The sequence below is a fragment of the Girardinichthys multiradiatus genome, chromosome 24 (assembly GCF_021462225.1).
Source record: "Girardinichthys multiradiatus isolate DD_20200921_A chromosome 24, DD_fGirMul_XY1, whole genome shotgun sequence".
Lineage (NCBI taxonomy): Eukaryota > Metazoa > Chordata > Actinopteri > Cyprinodontiformes > Goodeidae > Girardinichthys > Girardinichthys multiradiatus.
The window spans coordinates 4,064,825-4,076,914 of NC_061816.1; the positions used below are offsets into that span (position 1 = coordinate 4,064,825).

General features: G+C 40.1%; 1 protein-coding gene and 1 pseudogene across 1 annotated transcript in view; both read left to right on the top strand.

Annotated features, from left to right (window-relative positions):
• The window catches only part of LOC124861450, a 700,723-nt pseudogene that overhangs the window by 154,090 nt on the left and 534,543 nt on the right, over nt 1-12,090 (top strand).
• The window catches only part of LOC124861512 (protein NLRC3-like), a 737,509-nt gene that overhangs the window by 35,818 nt on the left and 689,601 nt on the right, over nt 1-12,090 (top strand). The gene's annotated exons all lie outside the window — the stretch shown is intronic.

A 12,090-nucleotide genomic window follows, 5' to 3' on the forward strand; every position in this document is an offset into this window, starting at 1 on the left:
ATACAGTTTTACTGAAGGTGAGACATCCGTATACAGTTATTAGTAACTGTAATATTAGTACTGATAAGGTCCAGGATGAGGCTCTTTGCTTTATTTTAAACACCACAACTTAACACCCTTTCCTCTCAAAGTGTTTAATAGTAAGAACTGCACTAGTGTCTCACATGCAGAACAGAAGACTGGGTTGTAAAATGTTTCTTTTATTATTTTTAGCAGGCCACATTTCTTCAGAAGTGGAATGAAGGGCTGAAAAGATGGCGGTAAAAGAGAACAGGTTCATAAAAGAAGGAACAATTTTAATAAAATGTTTCGAAAGCTCTTGGCATAATAAAATAAATAAATGTGTTTTAGGATTTTACCATTTGACTAAGATTTAGGAAAATCAACTTTATACCACTTTCCTTTTTATCAAATGTAAGAAATTAAGACAATGGAGCCTCAGGGGTGGAACACTTTGATGAGAATGTAACGTTTAAAAAGGTAATTTATGTAGATGACAAAAGAAGCACATTTAACTGGCCCAAAATAAACATCTCTGAGTTTAAGAAAAACTTTTTATCAGCAAAAATTCAGATTAGGTTATTTTCTAAATACTTCAAAATGTGTCATTATTTCCTTCAGCAAAATGGTTTTTCATCAGGCCTAAACTCTGTTTCTCCTTGTCCTTCATTCAGCTTCTAACAAAAATAAAAAGTAAAATTATTGCAAACTTTTTTGTTTGATTCACAATAATTCACATTCAGTCTAAAACCAGCCGAGACAGATAACTGGTACAATATGTCCTATATTATTTTAATTTTAAATTACCTATAAATTATCTTATTGAAATCCAAATATTTTGGATTTGGGCTAAAGCCCCCAATGTTTTGAGACCCTAAAAACGCCCCTGCTGAGACCTGTTGTGACATCATCACTGCCTCTGAGACAAACCTTTGGAGATTAAAGGAGCAAGCTATAAGGACCAACCGCTGAGCACCCATGAGCTCAGTGGTTGATAATCTTATGGAAAACCTCACCAAGGGCAGCGCATCCAGAGATTACATTTTGGTATCAGAACAGTTTTTAGCCAATTGTTCTTTGATTGTGGGATTAGCTCTCTCAACCCACCTGGTGAAAGTATCAAGCACATCTCTACATCCTTTCACTTTGTTGTCAATCACCATGTCAATAAAATCAATAATTTGTTTTAGGGCTTGTTGGGGACAGGAAATGTTCCCATACATGTTCTCGTGAGAACCTTATCTGTAGATAACATAAGAGAATCATCTTCTCATCTTTTACCAAATATCATATTTATTATGGCCCAATTAATCGATAATTTATTGTCCTTTAACCAGTAGTCAACGTGAAATATCTTCAAACTGTTAATTTCCATAATCATTTTTGAAATCATCCCCAGACCAAGGTATTCGCATCGTTTACCATGAAGGTGTCTAGTTGTTTGGACAGTCCTTCTTCACCTGGGAGAAAAATATATTTTTAGGGTTATTACTTAAGATGTTGTGAGACGACCATTCATCAACCTGTCCAGAAAAATCATTAACTCCTGAGTATTGTGACCTGCTAAACCTAAAAAGATAGAATTGAGTTGATCACACAGTTGTCCCATTACACGAACCAACAAGAAAAACTTGGGTAGCGAAATCAGCATTTTTTCTCCTACTCTGAGTTTTAAACGAGTGAAAGTTTATCCAATTTTAATCACTGTAACTGTTTGTTGTGGAGCTTTTGAAAAGTCACCTTTTGGAGTCAGATAATTTCTGAGTCCAACTGGTTGAGCTGAAATCCTAAATTTAGTGTTGTTTTGAAGCCTGTTGCCTTAAAACTGTCACTTTATCGTTCTGAAGAACGTTTCTCTAGAACACGCAGAGGTTTTTTATGGCCATGTCACAGAAACTAATCTTCATCCCTTCAAAACTTTATATCCTCCATATGTAGAAATACTTAATCTCATTTGATTCCAAATATAGCCTGAGACATACTGATCAGTTATCTTTTTTTTCTTTTTCTTCTTTTGTTGCACCAAGAATTACAAAAAATTGGACGTTTTGCATTTCAGTTTAAGCTCCATCAGCCTAAAATACATTCCTCCCTTATTTAGATATATCACTGCTATTCATATTTCTAGGGTGCCTTTACTTACTTATTGTAAAACATCTTGCTCTTGCTTTCAATAACAACAAAGGTTCATTTATTCTGGGTCTAATCCTGACAGAGATATGAACATGAACTCAGCACACAAAATAAGACAAGTGTATGTGTCATGAAGTTGCTATGCTGATGACTGCAATCATGTGTGTGTGTGTGTGTGTGTGTGTGTGTATTTCTGTGTTAAAATGTTTGATTCGTATTACTGCTGTTCTGTTCCTGTGCTGCAAGGACCCTCTCAAAGGTGAGATGGTACATCTCAAAGGGTTACTCTTGAAATAATCTATTATCAGTGCTGGTAATTATACCTTTTATTTCTTACCATAGATAATATGTGCCATCCAAGTTGTTAATAAGACCTGTCGCTACTCGTATGGTGTCATGATGGATAGAGTTAGATAAAGTCAAAACCAGGTCGAAGGACATTGTCTATTCCTACTGTGATAAAGCTGCTCTCTTTTAATCATCTGGTTCCATAACAATTTTAGTGGTTTTAATCAGCAAGATTATAATGGTACTGAATGTTTTATTCTAATCTATAGAATTTATTTAGATGTCTCTGTATTTTTCTATTGCAGTAAGTCCTTATTATATTTAAGAATCGTATCACTAGTTTTCATTAGTTGCTATTATTTTAATAATGCTTGGTTAAGTTTAGGATTCATTAGTTCTAGTACTTCTGTTAATGTCTTTCCATACCTTGATTAGTCTCTTTTAAAATAGCTGAACACAAAAATGAAGGGCACATTATGTCTTATGATATGTGTTTGTCTTAGCCAGTTTTATAAACACACCATTCAGTGCTGCATTTGATACAGTCAATCACAATATTCTCTTAGAAAGGCTGGAATATGCTGTAGGGATCAGGGGAACAGCGCTAGGCTGGTTTAAATCTTATTTTTCTGACAGATTTCAGTTTGTTCATGTAAATGATAAATCATGTTTAAACTCCAGGGTTAATTGTGGAGTACCACAGGGTTCAGTACTTGAACCAATTCTCTTTACTATATATATGCTTCCAATAGGTAAAATTATCAGACAGCATAGAATAAATTTTCACTGTTACGCTGATGACACTCAACTTTACTTATCCATAAATCCTGATGAGTCCAACCAGTTAGACTACAAGCATGTCTTGAAGACATGAAAACTTGGATGACTTTAAATTCTCTGCTTCTAAATTCAGACAAGACAGAAGTTGTCGTCTTTGAACTGGAGTCTTTAAAAAAGAAACTGCTTAGTCAATCACTTAACCTGGATGGCATTAAATTGACCTCTGATAATAAAGTAAAAAACCTTGGTGTTATTTTTGACCAGGACATCTCATTTAAATCCCATATTAAACAGGTTTCTAGGCTTTCCTTCTTTCATCTCTGGAACATTGCCAAAATTAGAAATATCCTATCTAGGAGTGACGCTGAAAAACTAGTCCATGCATTTGTTACTTCAAGGCTGGACTATTGTAATTCTTTACTATCAGGATGTCCACAAAATGCAGTTAAAAGCCTTCAGCTGATTCAAAATGCTGCAGCAAGAGTTCTGATGAAAATTAAAAAGAGAGATCTTATTTCCCTTACTTCAGCTTCCCTTCATTGGCTCCCTGTTAAATCCAGAATAGAATTTAAAATTCTCCTCCTCACATATAAAGCCCTTAATGATCTAGCTCCATCATATATCAGAGATCTGATTGTTCCATATGTTCCTAACAGAGCACTTCGTTCTCAGACTGCAGGTTTACTTGTGGTTCCTAGAGTCTCTAGAAGTAGAATGGGAGGCAGATCCTTTAGTTATCAGGCTCCTCTCCTGTGGAACCAGCTCCCAGTTTTAGTCCGTGAGGCAGACACCCTGTCTACTTTTAAGGCTAGGCTTAAAACTTTCCTTCATGATAAAGCTTATAGTTAGAGTGGCTTAGGTTATCCTGAGCTATCTCTGTAGTTACGCTGCTACAGGTATAGGCTGCTGGAGGACATAATCACCACTTTCACCCTCTTCGCTACATTCTCACACTACTCTCCAATTTTGCATTATTTGCTGTTATTTCAGCTTTTAACTTTGTTCTCTCTCTTTTCTCTTCCTAGAAGTTACACCTGGCCTGACTCTGTGTCTACCTGTGACACCTTTCTGGAGAGGGGAATCGTCCAAGCTTCTGCTGGCAACAACTTAATGCTCACCCTCTACCAATGATCCACATAGCCCTGTCTTTTAGTGTTTAACCCTTTCTCTCTCCTAGACATGGCGATTGACTCAGCTTTTACTGTAACTAATTATATGTGCTCTCTTTCAGACTCTAACCATGAAAACTGGCTCAGAGTTTATCTGTTCTTTCTTTCTAGGTGAAACAACTAAAGGAGCTACATCCATTAACATTTACTTTTCCTTCCCATAGAAAGTACTCCTGGATCAGTGCTTCTTTGTTATCTTTGTGTCTCTGCTCTGTTCTCTCAAACCCCCAGTCGGTCGTGGCAGATGGCCGCTCACACTGAGCCTGGTTCTACTGGAGGTTTCTTCCTGTTAAAAGGGAGTTTTTCCTTTCCACTGTCGCTACATGCATGCTCAGTATGAGGGATTGCTGCAAAGTCAACACCAGTGACTGTCCACTGTCTCTACATGCTCATCCGGGAGGAGGGAATGCTGCAAGTCACTGACTGGATGCAATCTGCTGGGTTTCCTTAGACAGAAAAAGTTTTTATCAAATTTGAATAAATAATTGAATCTGACAGCACTGTTCAATGGTTAGGACTACTTGGAATGTATGTACCTGACTTCTGTGAAGTGCCTTGAGACAACATGTGTTGTGAATTGGCGCTATATAAATAAACTGAATTGAACTGAATTGAATTTTAGTTAGCTATAGTTTTTCCCTGTTAATCACAATTTGTATTTATTTTAGTTAACTAAAGTTTTCTCCATTTCAGTCCAGTCCAGTTATTCTGTTAAAGGTGCATTTCATGTTGTGTTAAAGTTGGGTCAAATTTGATCTGAACCTGACTGGAAAAAGTCCAAACCTCTGTTTGTCAAAATCATGTTTTGAGGGGAGAGATTGTCCCTTTCTGGCACTCCCTTTGGTTTTATCAAAAACAACCGATCTAATGTTAATATTCCTTATTTAATAAATACCACTGAGCATCAGACAGTTTAAAATGTTTTTACCCTTTAAGCAGCATGGACTGGCCAGGACTGCATCCAGTTGTTTCAAATGTTTCCCTAGACCTGAAAAACTCAAAATTCCAATTTGTCTCAAAGAGTCTAGTCTCAGAAAATTTAAATCACATCATATCATTCCACATATACTCTAATTTTTACGTAACATGTGGGGGTGTGCCCCTGCGGGGGTGGGGATTCGTGCCGTTTGGGTTCGGGAGGATGTGTTCAATATTGGTGTCCTTGTTGGGGGTGGCCCTGTGGGGAGGTTCTTGTTGGGTTGCACTGGGGGTGGGAGACTCATGGGGTTGGGATCGGAGCTCGTTGGGGGGTCGGGACTGCTCTGTCCTGGGGCGGCTCCGGTTGGCGGGTTGCTCTGGGCCATGTGGACCCCTCTTTTGTACATAGCCCCCTCTCCAGAGGTGGATGGGGGTTGTTGGGGACTGGGTTCGGGGCAGGGGGGCGGGAGCCGGGCAGTACCGGCGCTGTCTGCCTGCCTCTGTCCCAGGAGGGAAGGGGACCACCTCCTGGGTCCGGGGGCTGGTTGCCCCTAGGGGGTACCGGCGCGTGGACCTGGGAGTATACAGTATGCATGGGGAGTGAGTGAGTGTATGACGTCCATTGTTGTTTATCCTTACGTTGGGTGTGAGTGATTTTATGTGCATGCATGAGGGTGGGAGTGAGTGATTGTGACTGTGTGTGCCTGTTTTTTTTTTTTTGCGACAGGTTGGATCTTGGACTGCTCCCTCTCCTGGATCAGCTTCCTCCCCACCACACCGCCTGCCGGTGTTTGGAGTCTCTGCCCGCTGGTGTACTTGTGGTTCTCGGTGTCCGGGGCCAGGTGCTTTGGTGTGTGCTGGCCCACTCCCGGTGGCTGATTGCCGGGGCCTGGCCCCCTGGGCTGTGTCGGGCCTCTGCTTGGGGGGTGGTGTGTCCCGGGGTCTTGGGCCTCTGGGTCCATGGCTGGATCTGCTCGGGCATGGACGGCTGCCGGCTGGGCCTGTGGGCTCGTCGCTGCGGTTTCCTGGGGCTGCTGGGTGGTTCCCCTGGGACTCTCCACTGCTCTTCTCTGGGGGGGTTGCGGTAGTCCCGGCGGTGGTTCTCCTGGGGTTCCTGTGCTTTGGGGAGCAGGTGTATAAGCAAGCAGGGTGTAATCTTGTATTCTCTTCATCCTTCTTTCTCTCCTCCACTCTTTTCTCCTTTTCTCCCCTTTTTTGAGCTTCTTTTTTCCTTTTCATTTCAGTCTTCGTGTCCGTAAAAATTGAAATATTCCCAAAGAAGTTTATTATAAAGTTTATTTTATAAAAATCAAGCAGAGCTTTAAAGCATTAGCTGTGATGCTCTGCTTGTGAAAGTAAATCTGTTGGGCGATTTCTTGGCACTCAGACAACAATTCTGAGCGCTACTCTGCCGGACAGGACAAAAAAAAACTGTTGCTTTACCTTGTTAAAGCATCTTTGTGGGTGAAACTTGCTGATATATTTCTCCTCTGTCTCCAAGCCTGCTCCTAGAGAACAAGCAGGGAGCTTGTTTTCTAGTGACGTCTCAGTCGTTCTCTCACTTCACACACACTTTCACACACTCTGGCCAACCAAGCGGTACAGTACCGTTTCCTGGTCCAAATGAGAGCTTATATCTCTCAGACACAAAAGCTTATTCACAGTAGAGTTTATTCAGTGAGTTAGGGCTAGATCCAAATACTTAACTCATCTGGATAAACCATTTAAGGTAAAACTGTCTGGTATCTCAGACTGCTTTCAGCCCAGATTTATAGACCACTATCTCCAGATGTCACTGTAAAGGTTTCAGCCTCAACTGATTTGGACTTTCATGACTGTTTTCCAGTGACATCTGTAAATGGTTTATTCTTAATCCAAACAAAATCAGCAAAAAATAGTACGATTTTCAATTAAAATAATGACTAATATGTTGATTAAACAGTAAAATTCATATGTTTGTGATGCTGTAATTTTCAAATTCCACATTACATGTGGCAGAAACACTTAGAGTGACATCTGGAGATGATTTACCTTTAACCATTCCGGGATTAGTTTTTATATTCAAATGATAATTAATATGATGATTATATAGACAAGGGGCTTTTATTTTGAAATTCCATGTCACATGAGGATGAAACCTTTCCACTGACATCTATACTTGATGTCCTCCTAATCTGGACATAATGAGCCTGAGTTTTTTACAAACCGGATTCCAAAAAAGTTGGGACACTGAACAAATTGTGAATAAAAACTGAATGCAATGATGTGGAGGTGCCAACATCAATGTTATTCAGAATAGAACACAAATCACAGATCAAATGTTTAAACTGAGAGAATGTATCATTTTAAGGGAAAAATGTGTTGTTTCAAAATTACATAGCATCAACAAATCCTAAAAAAGTTGGGACAAGTAGCAATAAGTGGCTGGAAAAAGGAAATTCAGCATATAACGAACAGCTGGAAGACCAATGAACACTAATTAGGTCAATTGACAACATGATTGGGTATAAAAAAAGCTTCTCAGAGTGTCAGTGTCTCTCTGAAGCCAAGATGGTAAGAGGATCACCAATTCCACCATTGTTGTGCAGAAAGATAGTGCAGCAATACCAGAATGGTGTTACCCAGCGTAAAATAGCAAAGACTTTCAAGTTATCATCATCAACCGTGCATAACATCATCAAAAGATTCAGAGAATCTGGAACAATCGCTGTGCGTAAGGGTCAAGACCGTAAAACTCTACTGGATGCTCGTGATCTCCAGGCCCTTAAACGTTAATGCACCTCAAACAGGAATGCCACTGTCAAGGAAATAACATAATGGGCTCAGGAATACTGCCAGAAAGCATTGTCAGTGAACACAATCCACCGTGCCGGTGGATTGTGTTCTATAACATCATATGCTCCCATCTAGACATCTCTTTCAGGGAAGACCCTGCATTATTAACAAGATAATGCCAGACCACATTCTGCAGCAATCACATCATGGCTACGGAGAAGGATCCGGGTACTGAAATGGCCAGCCTGCAGTCCAGATCTATAGAGAACATTTGGTGCATCATAAAGAGGAAGGTGCGACAAAGAAGGCCCAAGACGATTGAACAGTTAGAGGCCTGTATTAGACATGAATGGGAGAGCATTCCTATTTCTAAACTTGAAAAACTGGTCTCCTCTGTCCCCAGACATCTGTTGAGTGTTGTAAGAAGAAGGGGGATGCCACACAGTGGTAAAAATTATCTCAACGTTTTTGGGATTTGTTGATGCCATGTAATTTTGAAACAACATATTTTCCCTTAAAATGATACATTCTCCCAGTTTAAACTCTTGATCTGTGATTTGTGTTCTATTCTCAATAAAATATTAGATGTTGGCACCTCCACATCATTGCATTCAGTTTTTATTCACAATTTGTTTAGTGTCCCAACTTTTTTGGAATCCGGTTTGTAGCTCATTATAAATTTGACAGGTTTCCATATATTTATGGGGCTTTAATTTTTAACCTCCATATCACATGTGGATGAACCTTTCACAGTCACAGCTATAGAAGTAGTCATGAATGTAGATGTTCTAATGCTTAGTACTCCAGCCCCATAAAACACTGTGTGAGAGCTTGCTGGACCTTCTAGCTTGACTGCAGCCTCTGATGCTTGAAGAAAGCTCACATTAACAGTTTTTACACGCCTCACACTGAGGACCTTGGAGACTTCAAGTAAGTATATTCCATATGAACAAATGTATTTAATCATTTACTGCAGTTGTCTCACCTTTGTCTCTTCAGACTAGGGGGCTGTAACCTTTCAGAGATAAGCTATGAAGCTTTCTTTCAGTTCTCAGCTCACCATCATGTGAAGTGAGTGACAATAATCTGCAGGATTCAGGAGTGAAGCTAGTGGTTCCGGCACTGGGGTGTCCACACTGCAAACTGGAAAATCTTAGGTCAGACCAAGTCTTTATTTTACTCCTTGTCTTGCAGTTATATTAAACAACTTCTAGGAATAACCTTTGAGCTTTAAAAAAGCTCTATTCTTGATTGACAGTATTAGGCATTTTGAGATTGTGAAGATTTTCTCTCTGATGTCCTTTTAAACACCAATATGACCTCTAAAAGCTAATTTTAAAACACAGTTATATGACAAAGAAAGAGCTGTAGAGTATGTTAAAGCAAAAATATTTCCAGGTTTTCCATATTTAAGCAACCAAATCAGCAGCTCAGGTTCATGACAATTAGTGCTGCAGTTGCACAACTGTGTTCCAGTCCATGTAAATGATTAGCTTATACTAACAATAGGAAGTGGGTAGTAATTAGCTACATTTACTCAGTTACTTGGGTACATCTCAGAGAATGCACTTGTAGGAGAGGATTACCAGTACCATATATTTTACTTCTACTTGAGTACTATTATGAATTAATGCTACTTTTGAGTAATTCCTGGTTCACACGGGAAGATTTTAAGATTGTTGGTTGGTTTCCAAAACCTGAGAGACCCCACACATGACGATAACATTTGTAGACATTACAGGGCTCTACTAGAAACCCTGTGATATGTAGGTGAGTTGTTCTTTTCTCTGGAAAGGTTGTTCATGTTGTTGCCACGTATCGATGAGTTGGTCCTCCATCTCTGACATCCACTAGACTTTCTGGTGCACCATGGCAGTTTTTTTCTCTTCTGTGTTTTGGATTCCCCTTGTTTCCATCACCTTGGTTTTTGATTGGCTACAAGGCTGTGTGTTTGTTTGCCCTCAGGGAACACCCCATACAATCTAACTTGTGGAATATCCCCAATTTGAGGTCGGAGCAGTCCCGACGTCCTTCCAAGCAGATTAGATCACTCGTAAGACACCACCCATAGCAGGAATGTCTCACAAGATTATCTTTAGAACCATTACAATAATCGAAACGTCCATAAGATTGTTGGAAGGGAAAGATCGGGTCAAATATCAGCATGATTTTCTGTGTGAAGCAGGCATTAGATTTCTGGCTACTCTCCTCACCTCTAGTTATGTCATTGGATGGAGAACAACCATGTTTTAACCAACAATGCTCCAGACAGACACACACCTACAGTTTGTGGTAAAAAGGGACTTCACAAACTTCATTGTTTTAATGTTATTTTCTATCTGCTGAACCTGTTGGGCCATTTGGAGGTACAATAAATATACAGCAAACAGTAGATATTGTCCCTGGAAGTACTTTGTACTGTTCTAATGTAAATACACGACCTGCTTTAGGTTTCAGTAGCTTTATGTTAGGAATAAAATAAGATGTGGAATTATGCGATTCTCCTGCCTGGATTTGTTATGTACAGTACAGACCAAAAGTTTGGACACACCTTCTCATTCAAAGAGTTGTCTTTATTTTCATGAGTATGAATATTGTAGCTTCACACTGAAGGCATCCAAACTATGAATTAACACATGTGGAATTATATACTGAACAAAAAAGTGTGAAACAACTGAAAATATGTCTTATATTCTAGGTTCTTCAAAGTAGCCACCTTTTGCTTTGATTATTGCTACGCACACTCTTGGCATTTTTTTGATGAGCTTCAAGAGGTAGTCACCTGAAATGGTTTTCGGGGTAAGTTTGTGTTCCAGGTCCGAGAGAGAGAGCAAGTGGCAGGAGGATTGTTGACCTTCAGGTGAGAGTTTCCAGGAGAATGAGTCCACATCCAAGAGTCCTTAAGCTCCAGCAAAAGGTGAGTTCCAGACTTCACAAAGTGTCCTTAAGAAAACACAAGATTACTCAAGAATATCTCAAGGGTCAATTGTTGGCTGTCTCATTCAGTACCAGTGTCACTGAATAATCCAGCAAGGAATGGATCACATCCAGGAGCTTAAATGCCAGCTGCACTCATCAGCAGGATCCAGGACAGGTGTGTGAAGAAGGCTCCGCCCCTGCCACTCTGACTCTGGATGGTAAGGTAACAACAAACATGTCCTCCAACAGAATACAATCCTAACAAAGATGGAAACATTCGCTATTATAGATAACATGTCCGAAAGAACTATCTTTCTCTTCGTAGCAACACAGCAACTGAAACTCCAAGGTACTCCTGAAGATTTAGTTCTGAGGACAGTCAGACAAGATACCAGAGTTGTGAAAGGGCAAGTAGTATCATTCACCATCTCCTGAGACTCACAACCTAACAAGATATATGAAATAATAGGAGCTTTCACTGCAGAACAGCTGGGCTTGACAGAATATTCTCATCCTGCTGCTACATTACCAAGTAAATATCCTCATCTGCGGAAACTCCCCCTTAATTCATTTTACCAAGTAAGGGCTCTTCTCCTCATAAGCTCTGATTACCCACATCTGATCACTCCTGTAGAACCTGTACGACTTGGACCTCTCGGTGGATCTGCTGCTATTAAAACCAGACTGGGATGGACATTTCAGGGTCTCGCAAGCGCAGTTAAAGACCAATTATCTAGTCAGGCTCAGTGTTTATTTACTTCTTCATTGTCACCAGACTCTGATCTGCTGAAAAAATGTTCAACAGTTCTGGAAGATAGATGTACTGCCATATAGGAAGGAGAAGGTAGTTGTCAGGTCTCAACAGGATCAACGTTCCATCTCTCTCCCATAAGACAAAACAGTGAGGGTGAACAGAAAGGGACCACAGAGATATGCAACCCCCCTTTTCCGGGCTTTTAGCATGCCCACTTTGCATGCTCCAAAAGAGGCTGTGTTACCCCTCCTTAGAGTCCCAGAGAAAAGGTTGGTGAAGGATCCACACAAAGCTGACCCCTACATTAAAGAAATAGCAAAACTGAAAAATGCTGATTATGTCGGGAGGGTGCAA